The 27852-nt window shown below is 42.5% G+C and overlaps 1 pseudogene; it reads left to right on the plus strand.

Moving 5' to 3' along the window:
- The first annotated feature begins 9966 nt into the window (after positions 1 to 9966).
- LOC114661033 (60S ribosomal protein L9-like) overlaps positions 9967 to 27852 on the plus strand; it is a 39002-nt pseudogene continuing 21116 nt past the window's right edge.

The raw sequence follows: 27852 nt of genomic DNA on the forward strand, positions 1-27852 counted from the left end.
AGGGATCCACCATGACAAAGATCACCTGTCAAAAGCAATGTAGCTATAGAAAGACCACCCTTCCATACTCCATGCTTAGAATTTTCTGATCCGGTTGCAGGAAAGCGGAGTATGCTATGGCATCTATGCCTTGTCAATACACAAATCCATTGCAGACCCTATATGCATTTTAATTTTCAAGTAAGACTTGTAATTCCACCCAATTCCCAAGGACGAAAATTATGCAAAATGGTGTCCAAGTGCTGTAAAAAAAACAAAAGCATTGCCTTTTTTTTTTTTTTTTTTTTTTTTTTTTTTTTAATATCTATTCTACTAACATGTGCCCCATGCCTTACCCCCAAAGAAATTGTAATGAAATGAAGCAAAATATGGCGTAGCTGTTACTTGGTAACTGACTGAGCCAAGTATCTGAGCAAGATCCCAGTCTGGCTGATAAACAAGACAACTAGTGGCGACAACAGGCTTCAATGAGTTTGACAGGGTAAGCTGTGTGCACTACAACGATTAGCCGGCTGCTTAGTAAACCTGGGTTTAATGGGTAAGTGCAAATGAAGTTTAAATGTTTCAAAAGTAAGTAGCTAATGTAGTTTTCCTTTGTTTTGACATCTTTTACTCTTTCCCCATTGGTATCTATTAGAAATATGTGAAAATCAATAGAACTTGATATGTATTCTTGAAGATGTTTTACCACACATCAGAGCCACTTATACAATTCAGCTCAGTGGTAGGAAAATTCCCTGGCATTTAAACCCTTATAGGTAATCCAATAATATACCACAATCTGATCACCATGGTGTCAAGAACCTCTAGAGGCAGATGTGTTAGGTTGATTACATTGCTGGATGTTATAAATTGTTAGAAAGTGATGAGGTAACATTGTTTGGACAGTGGGAATGTGTGGCTGAGAAATGGTGTCAGATGCCTCCTCCACCAAATAGGAATGGTTGTTCAAGTGTGATATACAATGCCCTCCATAATGTTTGGGACAAAGACACATTTTGCCTTGACTTACCCCTCTGCTCCACAGTTTATTATAAAATCAAATATTTTACGCATAATTAAATTGCACATTGCAGACTTTAATTTTAAGGATATTTGTATACATTTTGGTCACACTGTAGAAATGACATTTTTTCTACATGGTCCTCCCATTTCAGGGCACCATTATGTTTGGGACAATTGGCATCACTGGTGTTTGTGCTTACTCAGGAGTTTTTCATTGCTTCATTCGTGCTCACATGAGATACTTGGGCTTGCTTCTACCTACAGACTACCTTTGAAATCTACAGTTACCATTGTTAAACATGAGGACAAGGGCTGTACCAATGAAAGTCAAAGAAGCCATTATGAGCATGAAAAACAAGAATAAAACATTAGAGACATCAGTAAAACTTTAGGATTGCCTAAATCAACTGTATGGAATATCATTAAGAAGACAGAAGGCACTGATGAGCTCAGTAATCACAAAGGGACTGGTAGGGCAAGGAAGGCTACGACTACTGCTGATGACAGAAGAATCCTCACTATGGTAAAGAAAAAGCCCTAAATGCCTGTCCGACAGATCAGAAACAGTCTTAAGGAGGCAGATGTGTATGTGTCAAAGACTACTATCTGCAGATGACTTCCTGAACAGAAATACAGAAGCCACACTGCAAGATGCAAACCACTAGTTAGCCAAAAACAAAGGGTAGCCAGATTACTGTTTGTGAAAAAGTATTTAAAAGCACCTGCAGACTTCTGGAAAACTGTCTTGTGAACAGACAAGATGAACCCGTATCAGAGCAATGGCAAGAGCAAAGCGTGGAGACAAAAATTAACTGCCCAAGATCCAAAGCATGCCACCTCATCTGGTAAACATGGTGGTGGAGGCCTTATGGCTTGGGCATGTGTGTCTGCCACAGGAACTGGCACACTTATCTTCATTGATGAAGGAACTGCTGATGACAGCGGCACAGTGAATTCTGAGGTGTACAAAAACTTGTAATCAGCTCCAGTTCCAGTAAATGCCTACAGCACATTCTCTTCCTACATTAATATAATGATTCCACACATGCTAAATTGAAAATTCTTGAATGGTTAAGCCAGTCACCTGATTTAAATCCAATTGAGCATGCCTTCCAATACAATTCTGGACAAGTATAGAGTAGTTTGATCCATGCAAAAATGTTCAGGCCACACCCAAATGTGTGCAATGTGGTGAATAGGTAGTTCCAGTCAACCATATCAGATGATTTTTCTGCATCAGAAGACAGCAAGATCTCTGGGGTGTTAGAGTTAATGGGTTGAATATATTACATTAAACAAATATCAAAAATTCGAAACTAAGTGTCTGCCTTTAATAAATCCGGTTTGGTTTTGTGATATTACAGAAGGAACACTGGAAAAAAAAAGCACACCTTCCGTAGACCGCAAAGAAACCTTAAGGGGACAAGCCTCCACAACAACTGGGTGCTAAAGACGGCTGCATTACCAGAGAAGATCCTTGGCAACAGTTGATGTCTATGAATCACAGACTTCAAGCAGTCATTGCATGCATGGATGGCATAAGCAACAAAGTACCAAATATAACTACTTTAATATACCTACTATTGCTACAGTATGTCCTAAAACATTATGGTGCTCTGAAATGAGGGGATCATGTCTAAAAGGTGTTTTAATTTCAACATGGTGCAACAAAAATGTATTCAAATAAACTTAAATGAATGAAAGTCTGCAATATGCACTTTAATTATTCATTCGAATTGGTTGATTTGTAATTTTAATCTGTAGAGCAGAGGTTTAAATCAAGGGAAAATGAGTCTTTGTCCCAAACATTATGGTGGGCACTGTAGATGGATTCTTTCACAACTCTTATAAACAAGGCATCTTCACAGTCCAAAATGTGCATCTTACTATTCTGAAAGGAATGTCCCTTTCCCATATGGTGTTAAGTAGAGCCTGGCCTGAGCATCATACCATGACCTGGATGACTGAAAACTTTCACAGGCATGTCTCCTGATGAGATGCTATCGTGTTGCCATTTTGTGGTGTGAATTTTCCATTGAGTCCTGTCTTTTTATACTGTTAGAAAATGGGTACTGTCGTTTTGTAATTTTGAATAGGGTGAGAGATATTGACATGGTTGTTTTGTAAAAGATGTAGCCATACGGGCTCGTGTTTGTATTACTAATCGTTGAGCTCCCTCCATTTGGATACGTGCCTCCTTTGCCTGTGCTGTGTCAAAAGCGCGTTGTGGGCACGCTCGTTCATTGTCCGGGTGGCTTTACCTCGGGTTTAGTTCACAGGTCGTAGGCATGGTAAAATTTCCATTTAATTGAATAACCCTAGTTGAACTAAAGCGGTTTCTTTGTGTGGGCGCCTTCGTTCATTAAGTCTAGTTTACAGGTGGTGTTGTTTGGGCGCTCACAGGATGTGTTGTTTGGGCGCCACCCACTGACTCTGGGAATCCGTCGCGTTCTGGGAAGCCGCTGCGTTTGACCCTACAGGTTGTGTTGTTTGGGTGCTCACAGGTTGTGTTGTTTGGGCGCCATCTACTGACTCTGGGAAGCCGCTGCGTTTGACTCTGGGCCGCCGCGGCGCACTGCACATGCGTATCGGTGCATCCGTGCATAAATTAAAACTGTGGTTTAGTAATATAGATGATGAAAAAATCCTGGGACGAGAGGAGACTTTTTAGCCTGGGACGAGATGTGACTTTTTCAGAGAGATACTTTCATGTCCCGTGAGACAAGACTTTGTGCCAAGAGATTTAACCACGCCCGGGGCCGGAAATAAAAGACTAAGAGTAGATGACAAAGTAGAACGTCGTAAAGAATTCAAAAGCGTTGGCGCGATACACATACAGAGCAGGTAAGAGATAATGAAAGTACTAAAATTTGAAAGTCTCAAAAAAAATGATAGTAAAGATCACATTAGTGCAAACAAATGGAAATTATTACTCGGTGAAATAACGGAACAGCAAAAAGAGATTGAATATATTGTTCGGATTTAAACTTTAAGTCAGAGACTTGTAGATCGTCTAATTCGTGTTGCCATCAAGAAAAAGTAGTGTTTCTTCCCAGTGAAGAGGCGTATTCATGAGAATTAATAGATTTGTTGTTTGGTGAAAGTGAAATGCACATACGCAAGCAGCAGAGATGTGAAGTGGCTGGCGGCTAGCGCAGGCCGGGGGGTTTGGTGAGCAAAGCAAAGTGAGTTGTCCCTTAAAATGCTTATATCATATAATATAATTCATTCTCTCTGTAGTGAACTGTTCAGATTTTATTCTGAATCCCTCAAGCACATGGTTCACGTGCTCAAATGCATGCAGTCAAAAGTGAGAAAAGTGACACTGATTTGAATCATATATCAGCCATCCATCCATCCATTGTCTCCCACTTATCCGAGGTCGGGTCGCGGGGGCAGCAGCTTGAGCAGAGATGCCCAGACTTCCCTCTCCCCGGCCACTTCTTCTAGCTCTTCCGGGAGAATCCCAAGGCGTTCCCAGGCCAGCCGAGAGACATAGTCCCTCCAGCGTGTCCTGGGTCTTCCCCGGGGCCTCCTCCCGGCTAGACACGCCCGGAACACCTCACCAGGGAGGCGTCCAGGAGGCATCCTGATCAGATGCCCGAGCCACCTCATCTGACTCCTCTCGATGCGGAGGAGCAGCGGCTCTACTCTGAGCCCCTCCCGGATGACTGAGCTTCTCACCCTATCTTTAAGGGAAAGCCCAGACACCCTGCGGAGGAAAGTCATTTCAGCCGCTTGTATACGCGATCTCGTTCTTTCGGTCACTACCCATAGTTCATGACCATAGGTGAGGGTAGGAACATAGATTGACTGGTAAATTGAGAGCTTCGCCTTGCGGCTCAGTTCCTTTTTCACCACGACAGACCGATGCAGCGCCCGCATTACTGCGGATGCCGCACCGATCCGCATGTCGATCTCACGCTCCATTCTTCCCTCACTCGTGAACAAGACACCGAGATACTTGAACTCCTCCACTTGGGGCAGGATCTCGCTACCAACCCTGAGAGGGCACTCCACCCTTTTCCGGCTGAGGACCATGGTCTCGGATTTGGAGGTGCTGATTCTCATCCCAGCTGCTTCACACTCGGCTGCGAACCGATCCAGAGAGAGCTGAAGATCACGGCCTGATGAAGCAAACAGGACAACATCATCTGCAAAAAGCAGTGACCCAATCCTGAGCCCACCAAACTGGACCCCCTCAACGCCCTGGCTGCGCCTAGAAATTCTGTCCATAAAAGTTATGAACAGAATCGGTGACAAAGGGCAGCCCTGGCGGAGTCCAACTCTCACTGGAAACGGGTTCGACTTACTGCCGGCAATGCGGACCAAGCTCTGGCACCGATCGTACAGGGGACCGAACAGCCCTTATCAGGGGGGGCCGGTACCCCATACTCTCGGAGTACCCCCCACAGGATTCCCCGAGGGACACGGTCGAATGCCTTTTCCAAGTCCACAAAACACATGTAGACTGGTTGGGCAAACTCCCATGCACCCTCCAGGACCCTGCTAAGGGTATAGAGCTGGTCCGCTGTTCCGCGACCAGGACGAAAACCACACTGTTCCTCCTGAATCCGAGGCTCGACTATCCGACGGACCCTCCTCTCCAGGACCCCTGAATAGACTTTTCCAGGGTGGCTAAGGAGTGTGATACCTCTGTAGTTGGAACACACCCTCCGATCCCCTTTCTTAAAGAGGGGAACCACCACCCCGGTCTGCCAATCCAGAGGCACTGTCCCTGATGTCCATGCGATGTTGCAGAGGCGTGTCAACCAAGACAGTCCTACTACATCCAGAGCCTTGAGGAACTCCGGGCGTATCTCATCCACCCCTGGGGCCCTGCCACCAAGGAGTTTTTTGACCACCTCGGTGACCTCAGTCCCAGAGATGGGGGAGCCCACCTCTGAGTCCCCAAGCTCTGCTTCCTCATTGGAAGGCATGTTAATGGGATTGAGTAGGTCTTCGAAGTACTCCCCCCACCGACCCACAACGTCCCGAGTCAAGGTCAGCAGCGCACCATCCCCACCATATACAGTGTTGACACTGCACTGCTTCCCCTTCTTGAGACGCCGGATGGTGGACCAGAATCTCCTCGAAGCCGTCCGAAAGTCATTCTCCATGGCCTCCCCAAATTCCTCCCACGCCCGAGTTTTTGCCTCAGCAACCACCAAAGCCGCATTCCGCTTGGCCTGCCGGTACCTATCAGCTGCCTCCAGAGTCCCACAGGACAAAAGGGTCCTGTAGGACTCCTTCTTCAGCTTGACGGCATCCTTCACCGCCGGTGTCCACCAACGGGTTCGGGGATTGCCGCCACGACAGGCACCGACCACTTTACGGCCACAGCTCCGGTCAGCTGCCTCAACAATAGAGGCACGGAACATGGCCCATTCGGACTCAATGTCTCCCACCTCCCTCGGGATGTGGTCGAAGTTCTGCCGGAGGTGGGAGTTGAAGCTACTTCTGACAGGGGGCTCTGCCAGACGTTCCCAGCAGACCCTCACAACACGTTTGGGCCTACCACGCCTGACCGGCATCCTCCCCCACCATCGAAGCCAACTCACCACCAGGTGGTGATCAGTTGACAGCTCCGCCCCTCTCTTCACCCGAGTGTCCAAGACATGTGGCCGCAAGTCCGACGACACGACCACAAAGTCGATCATCGAACTGAGGCCTAGGGTGTCCTGGTGCCAAGTGCACATATGAACACCCCTATGCTTGAACATGGTGTTCGTTATGGACAATCCGTGACGAGCACAGAAGTCCAATAACAAAACACCGCTCGAGTTCAGATCGGGGGGGGCCATTCTTCCCAATCACACCCTTCCAGGTCTCACTGTCATTGCCCACGTGAGCACTGAAGTCTCCCAGCAGAACGAGGGAGTCCCCAGAAGGCATGCCCTCTAGCACCCCCTCCAGGGACTCCAAAAAGGGTGGGTACTCCGAACTGCTGTTCGGTGCATACGCACAAACAACAGTTAGGACCCGTCCCCCCACCCGAAGGCGAAGGGAGGCTACCCTCTCGTCCACCGGGGTGAACCCCAATGTACAGGCTCCAAGTCGGGGGGCAATAAGTATACCCACACCCGCTCGGCGCCTCTCACCGGGGGCAACTCCAGAGTGGTACAGAGTCCAGCCCCTCTCAAGGAGATTGGTTCCAGAGTCCAAGCTGTGCGTCGAGGTGAGTCCGACTATATCTAGCCGGAACCTCTCAACTTCGCGCACTAGCTCAGGCTCCTTCCCCTTCAGAGAGGTGACATTCCACGTCCCAAGAGCCGGCTTCTGTAGCCGAGGATCGGACCGCCAAGGTCCCCGCCTTCGGCCACCACCCAACTCACACTGCACCTGACCTCCTTGGCCCCTCCCATAGGTGGTGAGCCCATGGGAAGGGGGACCCACGTTGCCTCTTCGGGCTGTGCCCGGCCGAGCCCCATGGGTGCAGGCCCGGCCACCAAGCGCTTGCCATCGAGCCCCACCTCCAGGCCTGGCTCCAGAGTGGGGCCCCGGTGACCCGCGTCCGGGCAAGGGAAAACGCCGTCCAAAATTGTTTTCCATCATAGGAGGTTTGTTTAACCGCTCTTTGTCTCATCCCTCACCTAGAACCAGTTTGCCTTGGGTGGCCCTACCAGGGGCATAAAGCCCCGGACAACAGAGCTCCTGGGATCATTGGGACACGCAAACCCCTCCACCACGATAAGGTGGCGGTTAAAGGAGGGGATCATATATCATTCAAATTGTAATTAAATTGAACAAACTTGAAATTTATAAACCAGGTCCGGCCTTGTGTTTAATACTTCCAGGTCATGCTCTGCTCCATCCTGCATCACACCCTCTTGCATGAGGAGAATAAGCGGGCATTCCTTACTGTTATTAGATCTCCAGTCCCTCTGCTTCTGTTTCTCTTTTACTACTATTAAGGCGATGGCGCTCAAATCCTGTGGTGCTCTTAAATCGAGGTGAGTCTCCATATCCTAATACGGCATTCACAAGAAATGGGAAATTAGAGCTTCCCAGAGGGAAATGTTGCATGAATATGTTCAAGTGGTGCCTCCCACTGGGACAATTGGGAGATATTGTTACCTGAATTTTCCAATCTGTGACATACTGCTGGCCTCTCACCTCATTCCACTATATTAAATTAAATAAAAACATAACTGGGTCAGATAGAAATGCAGTTTTTGGGGGTGCATTGCATTTAGAGAGATTTGATAAACATCTTGTTTTAGTTCTCTTTTCATATACATGATAAGAATGAGTGCTAATCTTTAATTACTTTTTCTGTTTTTTGAGCAGTAAATCAGCCGTATTCTTGCATTTCTTCCTGAACACCTATGGGAAATTCATATGAACGCAATGAAGTGGGAAGGTGAGAAGTAATTTCTCTGAAAAATCTCAAAGAACGTGAACACAGCGTATGACTCCTAACACTTTACATTTAATGTTCAGTTCTGAGTGGAAGGATGGGCTGCCTTACTTATTCTTAAACCTGTCAAAAAAACTTGCAATAATTCACCATGTTATCATAATAAATGGCAGTATGATTGTACTTAAATTAAAAAGGACCCAATATTTTTAGATGGCTATAGCCCAATAGCCAAGAAAGCACCGTAAGCAGTTTACTGTCATGGACGTCTGTTAAAAGGGAATACCAGAACAGGGTGAAGGGCACCATGACTGTCCCCAGTAACGCAGCCAATTCTGCCAATGCCTTATTCATCCATCAGACTTGTCATCAAGAATTAAATTCTCCTTTTTCATATATGCAAAGATTAAAAAAAAAAACTAAACACGTATTTATGCACCAAACTGGAAAGTTAGGTGCATTTTTTTTTCAGGATTTTAGCAGTTAAGAAGATGAAGGAAAGCAAAGTGGCTGTCATGTCAACCATTGACATTGATATCCTGCAAAGCTTCTGGGTGACTTAAAGAACAGAATTGATGTGAGCCATGTGACATGAGGGGCACATACTGAACATGTGTAAGATTAACAAACAAACCTGCAAGAGTTCAGTTACAAATGGGTTAAATGATACACAGTGGCTTAATGATATTTTTGGAAGTGTTCATTTCTTTCTGAAACACCCAGGATAGTGAGGTAAAAATAAAAAATCATGGGTGAAGTATTGACCTTGGAGGTAGTGAGGGCAGACATAATGAACCAGCCTTTATGCTTTTAGCTCCTCCATTTTCAGGGCTACATTAGGTCTGTGGATGTGTTCCATGTTTAAGGTGTGGGTGAAGCGACTTACTCTGAGTTCTGTAATGAACAATCAGCTTTGTGTTTTGATGTCCAACAGAGGAGAAATAGTAGGAGAAAAGCAACCTCTGATGAAAGCAAAGGAATTTAGCAAGCACCATCAGTGAAGGATCATCAATTTCCAGGGAAATTCCACACAAAAGTGGACCCTGACATGCACTTGAGTTCTTACAGCACTGCAAGGTTAAGCTGGCAGCTCACAATATTGCATCAACATCCACATCTTTGGGTAACTTGAACCTGTCCTGGCAGAATAAAAACAAGTAAGGCTAGTGTGGTGAATTTAAGTTAAACTGCACTCCATGCAGAAGAGGCGAAACCTACAAGCCAACTTTGAAGTCTTGATTTCATATTCTATCTTTATATATCAAGAGCTGCCAACTGGGAATCTCCACAGTGTTTCATTTGCACTGCAGATTCTTGACGTCTCAAATATAAAGACTTTTATTCATCTAGGGAAAATATTAAGGAACATGCTAGGAAATCTTCTGAACAGGTTAGACGTAAAGGAAATGTAGAAGGGAGAGTGGAAAAAAGTCACTTGCTTGCCAAAGGCAATGTCAGAGCCAAGGTGCCATATGTTCACAGCTGAACATCAGAACACAGTGGGGAGAGTCTTCACCGACAGGCTGCGGGCTACAAGTTCATGTGTGGATTACCTTACAGATGCTTGATGAATATCTACAGCACTCGGGGGCAGAGGCACTATGGAGCCCGAGCTCACTCTTTTGGCATTTCAAGGTAAAAGTCTCCTACATCAAGACTAAGAAGGACAAGAAGAAGAAGGTGGCTCACTGTCAAAGTCTTTGGCCCTTTTACTCTTCATTGTAGAAAGCAAAATGAGTTCATGGTGGGCACATTTGTCATTTCTTTTGCTTTTTTCTACTTAGAAAGGTGTTTTATAGTCTTTGAATGTTCAGATTTCTGAGAATTTATATTCACTCCATTTTTATTCTGGTAAAGATTTCTGCACCCTGCATCCGTTTGTTCGTTCATTCATTCATTCATTTTGTTACCAACTTATAACAAAGTGGTGTCAGGAGTAGTTAATGTGAAATATACAGTAATACAGGTGCTATAACAAGATGGCACAGTGTTTGGAGGTTCTGCTGCCTCATAGCCCCTGATTCTTGAGATTAAGTCCCAACCCTGGACCACTTCTCTGTGCAGTTTGCATATTCTCCATGTGTCGATCTCGGTGCTTCTCCTAGCCCTCTGTTTTCCTACCATGGATGTGCAGGTTGGTTTAGCTGAAACTGCCAATCGGCTCATATTGGTGGATATGAGTAACTGGCACCCCATCTGTTATAATATGTTTGTTATAATACAGTATTATGGATTCAGTCATACAGGCAGACCAAGTATGGTACGCAGGGGCTCAGCATCAGCATTTAGACTTGCCGAGCCAAGCACAGGACTAGAGAGCCAAAGACAACCGGAGAACTGAATAGTCAGCCTAAAGACAGACTAGTATATTTCTGTCTTTTGTCAGCACAAAAATCCTCTTTCCTTGTTGGGAGAATGAGAACTGCATGTAGGCATTGTGCTATTCCTGTATTTTTGAAGGTGGGGTTTGAGTCCTTTCCTGTCCTTGTTTGGATCCAGAGAAGGAGCCTGCATGTGGAGCAACCAGTATATAAGAATGGACCTATGGCCAACACACTTTGAAGCTAACGGACGGAAGATTATGTCCTCCGTCCGGAAAATCCTTTCAGCGTGGCGATGAAAGATGGCAGACTGCATAGATCAAGACTCCCACATTCTTGATAGAGTCTGTCATAAGCTTCCCATCTGTAATACCGCGTAAGCCGATATTAAACAAAGCTAAGTTATCCTTATACTTCTCATGTAATCTTGTGACCGCCATATTGCATGCTCGGGGGGATAACATCTTTTTAATTTATAATTATTTAAATTCAGGTTAATTAAAATGCCACAATTGGAAAGAACACATTTCCGGAGAGCTAATGCCTCTTAAGGAAACACCATCTAGTGCTGGTTCACTCCTGGCTATGACTGTGCCCCGCTGTCTCCATCATTGTCATGCAGAGAATGGATGAACCATAATGCATCAGTGTTCCATAATTAATTTTTCTCTAAACACTTTCAGATTTCTGCATTTCAGTACTTATGTTGTCAATGTTTTTGCTCTTCTTTTTAGATTCCTCAAGTGCTACACATGACACTGCCATTGTGAGTTTTTTCTGGAATGGTGAGTAACTTTATCACTGTAACAGCATCAATTGCATGGAATCTTATTTGGTGAAGTCTGCAGAAAAACATCAAAGCACATAAACACCATGGAGACAACCGTAATCCTAATTCCTCATAGCCTACAAACATCTAATTTAACAAACGCAGTTAGACCTTTTTATTATGTCAATGTAGATGACCTTTATGCTCAACATTCTGTAGCTTGTGGACACAGATATTTCTGAAGTCTGGTAGTCCTGGTCTTGACCGACCCATAAAAGATTACAGACTGCAATCATTGCTTCCTGTGACACTTTAAATGTCTTTAGCTATCTCAGAGGCAGTAGCCTCTGCTGAGTTTCCCTGACCATAACAGATGTGTATGTTGATGGGCTCAAAAGTGACAATGTCAGAAACTTGAAATTCTCCACCACCGCTGCAACCTGGTCTTACACCATAAGCTGTGTCTTGTAATGTAGTTATTACAACCCCCTGGCTAAAGTCTTTGTATTCCAGTGAAGTTTACATTTACTTATTCGGCTGACACCTTTATCCAAGGCAACTTACAACATTTATGAACAATTACACTTCTTTTGGTTTTCCAGTTGGAGCACAGACAGATCAAGTGACTTGCTCAGGGTCACACAGTGTCAGTAGTGACATTTGAGCACACAACCTCAGGCTTTGAAGTCCAAAGCCTTAGCCACTACACCACACTGCCTGCCAGCTAAGTGATGGTACAGTGTTCCAAAACAAAAATACTTCTTTAAACTACAAAGAGCTTGTCCACATGATAAACCTATTGATATAATGGAACGAAATGCCCTTCAGGGTATAGCTACCTAGGTTGGTATCGGCCATGTTTGAAAGTTTGAATCAATTTAAAAATGCCGCACTTATTACTGAGAGGCCACACAACTTGTGACCTGACCCAGTCAGAATATTCTTTTACTGACAGTCCAATGGTTTATGGTACATCATGTGTCCGTCTACTGAACCTGCTCAAGCCAGTTCATGTCGTGGGGAGTGTGGATGTTGCCTATCCCAATAAACATTAGATGCGGAACAGGGACCAAACTATGGACAGGCTGCCATTCTATCACAGGGCACTGGATGAGGCAGGTCTGAGAATGTTGGGTTATTGTAGTTTGACGGCTAATACAGCTACTGGAGCATCATATGCCAACTGGGGAAAAGTTAGCTTGACTCATGACATTTGGTTTACATTCAAGACGAATGTCTCAAAAAACAAAATAATTATAATAAAAAATGACAAATGTAATGTTGTAAAATATGCTAAAAATATCTTTTGTATTTAAAGATGTAAAATTGCTTTCACTTCCCTGTAGCAATGCATGCATTATGGAATTGAGCCACCACTTTGATGACGGATTCTCTCCTTCCGTCACATGTTCTGGTGTGTTCAGCCATGTTCCCAAAGTGAGGAAGGTAACATAAGGCCTCTGAAGGAAGCTTGGCAACACCAGCAGAGCCCAGTGTGACGACCATGTCTACTACACTCTGATTTCATCCTGTACTTACTTTCACCTTTGCTTTATACCCCATCAATGCTTGAACCTTGTAAGAATGTGGAATTTGGAATTTCTTCTGCTGTTTTGACCCAGAGGTCTCAATTAGCGTGTGTACATGCACTTCAATAACCCGATTATTCACAGAAACCTGATTTCTATAGTGCCTTATATACCCTTATGTAAATTAGAGAAATCCGGTTATTGGCCTCTGAGAAACCTGATTAACAAAGGTAGATTTCTTCACGAATATTCTGATTATGTGCCGATGTAAACAAATTGGGTTACCGTTAAGGATTTGGAAATCTCTGTATGTCCATTGCACTCTGTCATCTTGTGTGTGTATTTGCTTCACAAATAGCCATGAGTAGAAAAAAATAAATTTCCGGGGCAAATTTTTGGGGGATCGTATTATTCCTTCAACAGGCTAAAATAAGCTGTTTCAGTATTTCAGAAATCACTGAATTTATGTTGATGAGCTGAATGTGCAGTGCTAAATTCAGCAGCACAATCTTGAGAGCAGTAGGGTAACATGTTCAAAGTAATGTAGTGGTTCGGTGCCGCTAAAATTCACACCGTCGAGAAGACGGTTATTTATTTATTTTTATGGTGGAGATTCCAGGGACGGACCCAGCCTTGGCCCGACCCACACGCACTCACAAACAGAGACAAAAACAAAGCAAACCAGTAATCAAACAACAATTAATGAATGTAATGAAAATAAATGAAAACAACAATACCACCCTGTTCCACTTACGGCGATTACACATTAAATACAACAAAGCACAAACAAAACATGCACAGCAAAGTCCATGAAAAACGGCAACGGTTGAAATGAAATGATGAAGATAGATAGTCCAGAGATCTGCCGGTAGTTCCTGAAATGGTGAAGACAGGTGGACGGGTTCAGGAGCGCTCCTTTCCTTGCAGGATGGCCATGAATCCACTTACAGTCCTCATGTACACAGGCAGACAGCAGACAATCCAGACACCAACAATGAAACAATCCAGGACAAAACGATGAAGTACAGGTAACCCAACAGAAGGCAGACAGACAGGAGCTTGGAACACAGATTACAAAAAACACCTCCCTCCTTTTGGTCACTGGCCTCTTTTTAAAAGCCACGCTGACTTCCTTTGACCCCATCAGCCCCTGCATCCTCGACAGAAGGCCAATCAGAGCCACTGCAGGGACTGCTGGAAGTTGAAGTATCAAATTCAAGTAGCACCACTACGACGTAGTGCAATTTACATTTTAAAGTAACGAGTAGCCTCAACTGACACCTCTAGCTTGTAACACATCTTCATAATTTCATCCATCCATCCATCCATTGTCTCCCGCTTATCCGAGGTCGGGTCGCGGGGGCAGCAGCTTGAGCAGAGATGCCCAGACTTCCCTCTCCCCGGCCACTTCTTCTAGCTCTTCCGGGAGAATCCCAAGGCGTTCCCAGGCCAGTCGAGAGACATAGTCCCTCCAGCGTGTCCTGGGTCTTCCCCGGGGCCTCCTCCCTGTTAGACGTGCCCAGAACACCTCACCAGGGAGGCGTCCTGGAGGCATCCTGATCAGATGCCCGAGCCACCTCATCTGACTCCTCTCGATGCGGAGGAGCAGCGGCTCTACTCTGAGCCCCTCCCGGATGACTGAGCTTCTCACCCTATCTTTAAGGGAAAGCCCAGACACCCTGCGGAGGAAACTCATTTCAGCCGCTTGTATTCGCGATCTCGTTCTTTCGGTCACTACCCATAGCTCTTGACCATAGGTGAGGGTAGGAACATAGATCGACTGGTAAATTGAGAGCTTCGCCTTGCGGCTCAGCTCCTTTTTCACCACGACAGACCGATGCAATGTCCGCATTACTGCGGATGCCGCACCGATCCGCCTGTCGATCTCACGCTCCATTCTTCCCTCACTCGTGAACAAGACCCCGAGATACTTGAACTCCTCCACTTGGGGCAGGATCTCGCTATCAGGATGCCAAATGCTGTTTTATAATATTTTTCTTATAGTAACTTCTTGTTTTGTTTCTGACTGTAATTTCCTTATTTTACACAGAAACAAAGTAAGATTATGGTGCAAATAGGAAGTCTCTTAACCAGCTTTGTATTGCAACTGTTAGGACTCTAACTGATGATGGATGCATTGCCTATGGGTCAGCGTCACTGGCAGTATTAAAATCCCTTGATAAAGTTCAAGCACAGGCTTTGAGAATATGTAGTGGTGCTATGACATCCTCTCCAATATCTGCAATATTAGTAGAAATGGAGGAGATAACCTTTGTATTTACGCAGAATGCAACTGGCAGTGGTCCACTGGATTCATTTGAGGGGACACAATGGCAGATCTCCAGTATCGGCAACAGCAGAAGTCTGTTAGGAACACCACAGTAATAAAATAGTCGGTTTTGGATGATTGGGAAAAAAATCTTGGAGCATTTACATATTACAGCTTGGTACTTATTGCGGCTGTTGCGCCATGGTATTTCCCATTTCCTATAGTGAATTTGAGTATCCAGAAGAAAATGAAGGAAAAATAAGAATGTAATTCACTTGTGCAACTTTAGTCAATATGTACAAAGGCAGTATTTTGGATTCTTGCAAATATATACAAAGGGTTCAAAAGATTCAGTGACTGGTCATACAGGACCTTCAGTGTATGCACCCATTTTTTAAATTAACATTAGGAAAAGACTGACTGATAACTTGTTAGTACTTACCTCAGAGATGGTGGCAATAATTACTGCATTGGGATGGGTAGAAGAGGTCCACCCAAAGCATGTACTGATATATTCTGATTCCAAATCTGCTCTATCACGTATTAAACAGTGAATTCCAAATGTAGGTCAGATATATTACTAGAGATCCAGCAACAGTTGTGGAAACTGGGCATAGCTATTTATTTCTGAGGGTTCCTGCTCATGAAGGTATTCTGGGAAATGAGGTAGCTGATAACTTGGCTAAGCAGTCACTCTGTATTATGAATATAAATGTAACAGTGCCACTACATAAATGGGAAGCAAAAGCTTTAACAAAAAAGCACATTAAGGCTTTTGGTCTTTAGTGACTTCAGTCTATTTTGACCCCCTTATCAGTAGTGTAGCGTGGGTGTCAGCCGCCTGGGGCGGAGGAAAATTCCGCCGCCCCCTTATTTAGGTATGGTTCAAATTTTTACAAGATATTATTATTATTTATTGTGAAATTTTGCCGCCCCCTAAAAGTGCTGCCCGGGGCGGGCCGCCCCTGCCGCCCCAACTACGCTATGCCACTGCCCCTTATCTTGTTCTCACTTCTTCCTCAGTCATTCCATTTTTTGCTCCTAGTTGTAACTCACTTGAAGTTTACTTTTTAGTTAACATTTAAATTCCTATAAAGCACTACATTTTATAACGTATTTCTACATGTAGGCCATTTTGTTTTTAATTTATTTTCAGAAGATCTTAAATTTACACATAAATCAAGATGTTCTTGAAAAGCCACCATTAATTATGTATAGTTTGAGTGCCCTTATTTTCCCGTTTTGCATTTCCTAGTTTTTTCTTCAAGTTTTCAAAATCTTTTTTCCCTGAATTATGTGTATGTAGCTATGGATTCTAAAGACAAACTTTAACTGTAGTCATTCTTCGTTAGGCAGGGGACATTTAAACTTAACTTAGGAGGACCTCTGTGGCAACAGAATTTTTGCTTCATGCAAACTGATGTCAATTACTGCTCATCTTACTTAATCATGCCCATATTTTCTTAGGAATTCCTAGTAGAGTTTGTTTTAAATGTACATGAATTTAATACAGTAGGTGTTTGTAAGTTTTATATCAGGTGAGAAATAGGTTTTCTTGATCTTATACATTAAAATACTGCTGTCTTTTCTTTTTGAAAACATTGTAGTTATTTCAGTTGTTAGATTACCTGCCCCAACCCGGAATTGAACCCCATGTCATGTCATTGTCATTGTCCTAGTAGAGAGTACAAGTCCATCCAGTGTCTGCTCTGGATTTCTTCCAGGTACTCCTCCAGGATGTGCAAGTCAGATCAATTGGCTACCTCGGGGTGTGTGCACAAGTGGACCTGAAAAGATCTGGCGTCCTGTCCAGGACTGCTTCCTGCCTCATGCAGCAATGGAGTGTGGTCCTTTTAAGACCTTGAACTGCAGGGAATATCATGTTGTGTTACTTTAGTTATTTAAGTTGCCTCTTGTTACTGATCACACAAATGATAATGACTCTCAGGACTCAGTGTATGAAGGCTCAATATTTGGATTTTGCTTTGGGTTCTGATTCAGCTGAAATCGTAACTGTTGGATTGAAGTTCCAAACCCAACACCATTTGTTTATGCTTCCCAGTGCTGCTGACGACCTGTGGACTCTTTCAGTTATGCAGTAGCCCTGCCTACTTGCTTCTTGTGCATTAATTTTTTTATTTTTTGTTGCATAGATATTCACAGAGATCGTAAACTCGTGGACATCAGCTTTGCTGTGGAGACGTGAGCTACCCCCTCTTTATATTGAAGCCTGCCCTTCTTTGGTAATTACTTTTCCTGAGCTTATAGTATCATACCACATATTTTGCTGGATCAAAAACTCCCAAGAGCATTGGTATGTATTTCCTCTGGAGGTTCTTTGGGTCACTGTCAGCAGTCACTTGTGCTCTACCTTTCATTCCGTACTCTGCCTCCCTGCCTTACTGATCCTGTGTTCTGTCTTTTGGCCACATTCGCTTTTTCCTGAGTAAGGATTGGTTTTCCACTATGCTGAAATTCTATTGTGATGAACTTCTCTCTGTTACATGCTACTTCAATAGCAAATAGTCAGACTGGATTAATCTTTATATACGAGGGACATTCGACAACTTTCTGCACTATTATATTTTCGTTGGAAACAGTGAAGGCGGGAGGAGTAGTAATCGGGCATTAAAAAGTTGGTACGACGCTGGGAAAATTGCATCACAAACAAAGGTGACTATATAGAAAGATGATGTAATATGTTTTTAAAATTCTTAATAGAGTTAAAAAAAGTGTGGAAACTTGTCGAATGTCCCTCGTACTGTCAATGCCACAATACACCAAAGTTTTATTTAACAAGGAATTGTGATGTCACCAGGTTGTGCTTAAGAGCTCATCAGCACTCTGAACTCAAGGTTTATTTTAACAAGAGTAATATGCCAAATCTGCTCCGGAAATGAGTCTGAGTGAAATGAACTTTTTTTACCTGACATTACTGTGCATCTGACTTATCAATGGTCAGGTACTACAACTAGCAGATTCATTGTAGACTGCAATCTTAATATGTCACGCAAAAACAGAAAAAACTTGAGGAATTTACAACTCTGAAGCTGGTGCCATATTTACGTGACTTCTAGCTGTTTGGTATGTCAGACTGCAGTTACTGATTTCGATGCCAGACCACATCTATTTAAACAACTGAAAATCACTGGGCATGTCACATTTACTGATTGAGTGCTGACTTTCCAACACAGTCATGCTTACTCAGTTTTGTAACAGCCAATCACATGCTGCCTAGTAGACCTGGTCCTGTATGAAGAGGTAACAGCTATGCTTAATTCAGATGCAATCTCTGCCTCTTTTTTTACTTTCTCGTATATGAAGTATAGAGACAGTATTGTAATCGTCCAAAAAGTTGACCCTGAGATTTTGATGAATATCGACGTTTTAGAGTCCGACAATACCATTTTTGGAATAATGTGTGTGTGTGTGTATGTGTGTATGTGTAAACATGATAACTTGAGTACGCTTTCACTTAGGTCAACCAAATTTTGCATACAGATATTAGGTACAAAACGTAGATTTCTATCAACTTTTGATATATTTCCACTAACCAGAAGTGGTACTTTACATTTTATTCATGCAGCTTCAGAGTCCGATTTATTCAACTTTACTTTTATAATAATTGTTCAATTATTAATTTGATTTGATTTGTTGTTGATGGTTCTTTAATGCACATAATATAAAAATATAATCATTGTCAGGTGGTTTACTCCTCAAATATCCTTCCCCATATCTGAGTATACGAGAAAGTCTAGGGGAGAGCACTCCTGATTTTTTCTTTTTTCCATTTTGTCATGGTGCACAAAACATGAGATATCAGACAGACAAGCTTCTCGTTTGTTTGTGAGGTCCAAAGGGTGTATGTTCTCTTATTCCTCATTGCTGCATCATATGCATTGTACTTTCAGATGAGCATTAATAGGTTGCCAACTCTCATGTACACAAGCCCATCTCTATGACTAATGACAAAATGAATCCTGTTTGAAATTATCGGAGTGAGTCAAGGACTAGCTGAAGTGAGTTGATGGGTATGTCACATTTATGCATGTGTGTGTGTGCTGCCAACTGCCTCCCGCTCATTAAGATTATGTAAATTTGAATAGATAAAATAAACATTATTAATCCATACAGCATACAACAGCAGAAACATAAAAAAACAAAGATACAGATGCACACTACCGATAATACAGCCAATCAATCAATAAAAAAATAAATTTACTGTATATTGTGCAGAAATTTCAAAATGAATTTAAAGCGTATGTTGGGAGGAAGCATTGAATTGCCTGAAAGCTGTGGGCAGAAAAGACCCCCAGTGGTGCTTCTTAGCACACCATGAGAGAATGAGCCTGTGAATGAAGACCACGAATGAAAATCACTGGAAAAGTCGTCTAATGTGACATGACCTTAAATGAGGCAATTCATCGTTTATTTTGTAGCATTGTGTAGCTCAGGTCAGGACGGTAGTCTGGCTGGAATTGTTAGATCTGAACTGATTGTTGAATTTCAATCTTCTTCAGCATTTGGCTCTAACTGATGATGACATACGGTCTTATCCTTATGCATTGTTCTTACCATTGTGGGTGATTGTAACATCAACATTTATATTCCTACATGTTAGCATATGTAAATTGTGCTATTTATTAATGGCTTTCTTCTTGTTTTTCTGTTTATTATTTCCTAATCTAGAGTACTTCAGAACTTTCATGCATTAATCTATTATTTGGTGTTTAATACTTAATATGTGTTTGTATCCTGTTATTAATGTCATCTTTGCTTTTATTCCTATTGTATTCCTTTGAATACTTGTGAAGCACTTTGAGAATGGGATAGATGCTACTGTATATAAATAAATATTATTATCCTGCTAGAGAGTCTCTTAAAAGTAAATGTTCTTATTCATTTGTCTTACATAATTTTGACAATGCTGTCACTTTCCAGTCAGATTTCTATATATGGTGTTTAAAATCTATATTTAAGTTTTTCTTTTGACCCATTTTAATATTTACAGTTGAAAAGCTTGCAGACAGTGTGCCCTGGAATCTGTGCCCCTGGGATTAAAAGACCATGTCTGTAATTGAGCGCATGTTACTGGTGCTTGAATTTTTCATTGTAGTTTTGCGTAAAGTAGAACATGCATTAGTCAATGGCAATTGAGTTATAAGGATAGAAACTATAAAAATCTAATCTTTTCCCTCTTTGTCTGACATGCCATCACCTACTTTTACAGAGTGTTCTTGTCACATCAGTGAAGGCAGTATCTACCCAGCAGCTCCACATTCCCTAAAGGCTGCTTTAAGATGGCCTTATATTTAATTTTAAATATCATAATATTCTCAAACCTTCTTAATCCAGTTCAGCGTTGCTGGATGCACAGGACACAAGGACGGAATCAACCCTAGGAAGGGTGCCAGTCCATTGCAGGGTCAGTTTTGAATGGCTAGTGTCATGTGCATGCGCATGGGGAACAGCTTTAGGGCTCAGGTTATGATAATAACCCACCGTACTAGGGAATGGCGCTGTGGTCTAATGCCTTCTCTCTTCCTCCCTCAGCAGAATGGAAGCCTAGCCACCACTCCAGTGCTGACATCATTTCCATTGTCTGCCCTCCTGGACCCTCACTTCCTCTTAAAGACCTATATAACCAAGAGGGCCACTACCCTACTTTAGTTTTGTCTAGGACTATTGTCTGAGAAGACGTTTCCACATTTCGTTTTCGTGCTGGCATCAGCTATATGAGGTTCACCCAGGGTGGTGCTCCCAAAACCTTTAACACTGTTGTGTATCATCTTTACACCAGTTACCCAAAAACTCACGTCTTTGGTTGGAAGCCTGGAGGATCCAGAGAGAAAAAGCCACATAGGCATGGAGACACCATACAAACTGCACAACAGAGGCACTAAATCAGCAAGGCATTAGTGCTAACCATTATGCCATAATGCTGCCCAAATCTAGTGTTATTTTTATCATTTTGCCACTTTCCCAAAGAAAATTGTTACGCATTGGAGCCATCTTGCAATTCAGTAGAGAACTGAGCCCTTTTTCTATGGTGGATTGACATCCTGCCCAAGGTTAGCTCTTGTCACCAGCTTAGGATGGGCTCTGGCTCCTTTTCAACCTGGTAATTAATTAATTGCTTCAAAAATGGTTGGGAAATTAGCTACATTAATTATGTAAACACATTTTCTACTGTTTTTGTATAAAAAAAAGCAGACCAAGCAGAAAAACAAGTGAATAACGAAAGGCATGCCATTTTGAAAAATCAACTTCAAAAAATTCTGAATCCTAATTCTTAAAATCCCTTAAATTGTACTATTAATTCATCTTATTTCTTTCAGTTTTGAAGTTATATCAAAACAAAAAAAATGTGTTACAGTTAATTGGCCGTGCAACTAAAATGGATGTCAGACTTGGATACTGATAATTACTGACCTCGACGTTTTCCCAGAAGCAGGGCGGTGCGGCCCAAAAGCCTGTAGACTGGACGCAGTGTTGACTCAAACTTGTGGTGGGTGGGCAGTGGAGGCAGCATATCCATCAAAGCTCGATTTGGGTCTTTTTATTGAAATCCTAGTCTTTTTAAAAAGACTTTTAGTGATGAAACTTAATTTCCACTCACTATTGGGATTTCCAAAAGCTTGTTTTAATGCTAAAATATGACTGGTTGCACTGAGAGGGTCCACATGTCAATCACAAGGTGTCCTACACAATGTTACATTTCAGTTGGGGTCTTTTCCCTGGCTAAAGGATGTGCTTTGTTTATTTACTCTTATTTGTTTTTCACTTTAATTCTGTTTTTGATTTGTTTATATTTTATGTACCAATTATTTTTAGGTTTATTGTTTATTTTATTCTGTTGTTTATTAGTGATTTTTGTTATCTGCATTATCCCCTTTATGTGGAGCCTAAGGAGGCAGGGCCACCAGGTTATTTGGCTGAGGGGCTGCCTTTGCAGTAATGCATTTCACTATAGTAATTTGGGTTTTGATTTCTGATATTAATTTTTTGGAATTCATGTATGTTTTTGTATTTCTGGATTCATTAAAAAGTACATTTTTTGTCTTTGGATTGGATTTATTTAATTTTGATTCGCCTTTACAAAAGAACCTTTTGTTTTACTTTTTTATCTATTCCTGCATTTGCCTTCTTGGTTCTATTTTTTGATTCTTCAATAAATCTTTAAATTTTAAAAGAACTTTCTTTTGTGCATCTGAGATTTGACACTTTTCCTCTGTTTGTGAATCTTTTTTGATTTTAACACCTTTGCCCTCTTTTTCTTGTGCATCTAGAGTTTGTGGATAGGTGGCCTGAGCAAGTGAGGCCTGCTATTTTTGTCTAGACCTGTGTGGAATCTGCTTTTCTAACCTTTATGGTTAATTTAGTTTAGTTTAGTTTAATTTTTCAGCTATTATGGTTAATACATTGCGGTACTTCCTCAAGTATCATCATGTATACTTGAGGAAGTGTGCATGTAGTGTGTTGCTGGACTGTCCTGTAAACTGAGAACCGTAAAAGTTAGATTCATGTTTTTGATGTAATATGGTATATTTTAGCTAAAATGATTATACACATTGTGATAAAGGCCCTATATTGCGCCTGACCTGGCACAGACTGACCCAGAGGCATGTGTAAAATCCAACAGACTTTATTTTTCTTCAGCTGGAGGGCACGTCTTCCCCATACTCCCTCCAGCCACAATACAGTCCCAAAAGCACTTAGTTTGGTTAACACACAACTCTCCACCTTGGCACCACCACTCCTCCCAGGCAACCTCGTCCTCTTCCTCCCGATTCTGGCTCCTGAGTGGTGGTTGCTGGCCCTTTTTATAGCCCACCTGGAAGTGCTCCAGGTGCTTGAGCAGCTGTTGCTAATTGCACTTCCGGGCAGGGCTGTAGAGGTGTCCAGGTTGGCTCCAGGATCCATGCAGCACCCCCTGGAGGCCACCCCAGATCCCCATAGGGTTGGGGAGAACTCCATCTCCCATGAAACCCTGCGAGAAACTGAGGCACCATCGTCAGCCAAGCATCCTGTAGGAGATACTAAGGAGCCCATGGCTGCTCCCCCAGAACATAAGTAGAAGGGGCATCCCGGCCAAGCATGGGACCCGGCCGGCCACCTGCCACAACATTTATATTCCAAGTCTGTGTTTGACCCAAGCAAGATGAAACATACAGAATATATAACATTATAGAATCAGGGGACTGGAGTGCAATCAAAGCTATGGATGTTATATTTTATTCATGTGCTATGTTTAATACTGCAAAATTAGATTGGTTGTGCCTTTTGGAGATTTTTAATTAGTAACCATATGAAAGACACTAAATGGGTTAGCTTGTACTTTCAAAAAAGGAAAGAAAAATATCAAATATGAAAATTAAAAAGAGCAGTGACTAAAATTTAAAGACATCTCCCTGTTAATTGACGTGTCAGTCCTGCATTCTGAATATTCTGACAAAGGCAGAAGAAATGAATTAGCAGTTGCCATGTCCCTTCAATAAATCTGAGTGGCAGAGATGACTCCATAGCTCATCAGAAGTTTAATTTTTTAAAAATATTTCTTAAAGAGAGAGAACCATTTATTTGTCACTAGCTGAAATACCCGGTCTTGCCCGGGAGGGAAATAAAGTGTTTTTTTTTTTATAATTGTTTGAGAAATATATAATTAAAACAAACACAAGTTTAAAAATAAAAATAAATTAACAAACAATGAAGACTCACTAGTGTGCTTGTCTTGCAGTCTTGTATGTATGTTATCATCCAGTTGACGCTCAGAACCGGCCAACTCTATTTAATTTCAAAAGCAACAGGGGCGCGATGGTGCTCAAACATAACAAATGCTGGCAGTCACCTCCAGTTCGCCCTCTGGTGGTCGTTCAGAATGTCAACTGGATAATAACATGCATACAAGACCGTAAGATGGGTTAGGGTTGATTTCACCATACAGTATTTGTAGTCGACCAATGAGAAACACGTGTACCAAGTTTCATGAAAATCACTCTAGCTGTTCAGAAGTGATGCTGGAACATACATACATACACACACATTGATTTATATATATATAAGATAAGATATAACTCCACAAGTTGAAGCCTGTACTGCCCCAAATTTCCTTGGTACAGGCAGGTGGTTTAGGAATCGGACTTCAAACCACGGAGTTGCCAGTTCAATCTCAGCCATTAAGTCACTCTGTGACCCTGAGTAAGTCACGGAACCTGCCTGGGCTCTGGTGTAACAAAACACAAGAAAAGTATGTAAACAACTGTATCCAGTCTTCATGTATATACAGCATGTGGCATCAAAATTTCAAATAATGTATACAATTTAACAGAAAGTCATTCCGAGGGTATTACAATGCTCCATACAAATACAACGAAACATTCAGTCAGGCATGTTGAGGGTAGAGCACTGATTTTGATTTGGAAACTTTGGCAGTAACATGTTAAAACACTTTGTATGTACTGTCAGCAGGTGATGGACTCGATCAGAGCATAACCCAATGTCAAGAATACAATAGGCAGTAGTCTTCCTATTTTATGGTATTATTGTTGGAAAGTTTTGAATTTTTATTTTAGCATTTTTGAGGTGATGACATTGAGTCACTATTTTGCAAATATGTTTTCCTATAGGCATCTTGAATTTGTGGGCCTTTTCATGGGTGCCATCAGTCTTCGATGCTGTTTGTCAACGGTCCTATGCAACATCATAACATTCATGCTATAAAAAAGGACCGTTCACAACAGGATGATGCAATTCCTTGAAAGAATGACCCTATGACAGAACTGATCCTCAAAATGGTGAAGCAAGGCTTTTAAACTTTTTTTGGTGGGGTAAGGGAAACCTCAACTAATCAAAACCCCACCATCTTAATGCACGTCCAGTGGGCAACACACACAAATTCCAAAAATTGGGTATATGATTGAGAAGAGCACAGGTGAACCACTCTTTTTTTTTTTTCTTGAGTGTGTGACCAGTAAGGGACAATGCAGCACCCCAAACCACAGACACAAGTGCACATAAGTAGTCAAGGGTTCAAATAAAGTGAGTTTTATTACACACAAATATCTTTTTTCAGGTCCTTTCTTTAAAACAAATACTCAAACTCCCATATTCTCCTCTACACTCTGCCAGGTAAACCTTGTCCTCTTACACCTCCCAGCTCTAACTTGACTGGATGAGGCTGAGCAGTTTGTTTTATGCATAACCCAGGAGTACTTCCGGTGCCACACGATTACACCCTGGAAGCAGTTCCAGATCAGGCAGAACCTCCTTAATATATGTGAGTCCTCTCCCTTCAGCTCCCTCAGGTGGCACCCATGTACCTCGATAATGCTGTCCATCAGGACTACAATTCCCATGGTGTCCTGCAGGTGTATAAATGAGATCACTACCTGAGGGCTGCTGCTACCTGGCATACTGGGGGGGGACTACATGACCCCAAGAGACAGTCTATATAAATGTATCTCCCCTTATGGCCTAATATCCCGGTAAGGGTCCTGATCGGGATACCAGTACATGTTGCAGTTGCACACTCATTTCTTGTTATTATAGTTTTAATCGACATCCATCATACAGTTTTCTATGTTACTTGTGCAGTTGCTTTCTTCATTGTTCATTGCGTATTCTGTGTCTCTCTGCCTCATCACTTTGTCTTTGCAGCTTTGTCCAGGTGCATTGTTGGCTGGGTTTAAAGCAAGTAAATGCGTGAGCAGAATCAAAGTGCAAGTAGAGCGAGCTGTTTCTTTCTGTTTTGTGCCCTCCAATGCTCTTGACATGTGCTTAGCCATTTTCTAGCAGGATAGCCACATTGGGGAATAGTCTTGTGGTAACCTGATGTGTTTATGCATTCAACATGTGCCCCTTTTACTCGTCAAAACTGCTTTCTGTAAAGTATATATTTATCATATCAGGACATATTAAAAGCAGCTTGAAATGTTTGAGAATTTTTATTTAATTTGACTTCTGGTTTTGGTAAAAAAAATATTCTGTGTCAAAGACCTGGGCAGCTACTTTGATAATCCACTTACTGAACCTCTGAAGAATCTCATCAGGTAGACAGGACGCTCAGTTCAAATCATGCAGCATACTCAAATAAGTGTGCTTTTATTAAACAAAACATTTCAATTTCTTTCTAACACAAACATTATCCAAAATGTATATATTGTGGCCAGGAGTAGCAATGCCAGTTTTAAGACTGCAAGAAATTTTGGAGTGCCACGTCAAGTGATTCATCCCTCTTATAGTCTGGAGACAAAACCAAAAATGAAATAAAAGCAAAAATAATGATGCCTCCTTCCGAGGGTTTTTATGGCAGCTGGACTGGAAGGGGCAGGGTCAGTTATTCTCAACGGGCAGCTTCTTGGCACTGTGGGGAAAGAAGAAGATGAAAATGTTAGTGGTTGTGCCCCCTCTCGTCTCTGTTGGTTATTACATATCTCAACTGAGCCTGCAAGGAGGTCCTCTGATGTGCACACATGGCTCTATATGTGTATATGCTAGCCATCCTCCGGGGCTCCGACTGCATAGTAGTGAAACAGGACAAACTTTGAAAATCAATAAACCAAAAGGTATCACTAGCTAAGCGGAGGCAAGGAGCACTCCAAAACGCAGAGCTAGACTGACTCCCCACTCCTGACATCACCCTTCACCCTCCCCTCGGCCTGCAGCCTCTGTCTTGGATTAGCGCAAATATATCGCTCCTGCAAGCAAACTATGATTCTTAGTGTGATGAGAGCAAAATCAACTGGAATGTTCAAGCAAATTTTAGAAAAAAACCTGATCTAAATCCATTAAGTAGTTCTCTCGTTCGCTACCTAAGTGGAGATAAGGTACACGCCCTGAGGCTGATGCGTGACTGCGGAGGACCCCATCCCCCTCCCCTGGGCCTGCTGCATGTCTCTCGGATTCGCGCAAATAAATCGGTACCACAAACGAACTATGATACATAGCGCAATGAGAGAAGTCGCAAAATTAACCGGAATGTTGAAGCAAATTCTAGAAAAAAAAATATCTAAATCAGTTAAGTAGTTCTCTCATGAGAAAAGCAGACAGACATACAGCTACAGGCATTGGATTTGATATATATAGTAATACAGACAGAAAAGATGATAAAACACCGTAAAACTAGATTTACTTCTATAGTTGTATTCACCTCTTTGTTCTGTTGTAGCCTGTCACACATGTGCACATGGGAGGCAGCTAAAGGGCTTGAGTAGGGACAGTTCCGAGTCATACCAGGATGTGGCAGAGTGCACTGACTCTTTTTCTCCCTTTCCTGCAGACCATTCACAGGAGATTCCACCTGGTCCTCTTGACGTCACTTCCAGGACCGAGCCAATGGAAGGAGACCTTGCCGGTCCAGCCCCTGTGATGTCACGTCCGGGCTCACACCAATGGCTGAAGACCTTCATGAGCCCGGCCCCTTTGATCTCACTTCCTGTCTTCCCCTTTAAAAGCCTCCACCTTTTCCCTGTTCCCTCAGTTCAGTTTTGGACTCGGTTTTGTGCACATCAGTGCTGTACCTAATGTACGACAGGAAACCAATTATACGGGTGGCTGCCCCAAACCTTCCTATGACTCTGAGTCAAGTTTGTGACAAGCCT

Source organism: Erpetoichthys calabaricus, chromosome 1 (genome assembly GCF_900747795.2).
Source record: "Erpetoichthys calabaricus chromosome 1, fErpCal1.3, whole genome shotgun sequence".
Lineage (NCBI taxonomy): Eukaryota > Metazoa > Chordata > Cladistia > Polypteriformes > Polypteridae > Erpetoichthys > Erpetoichthys calabaricus.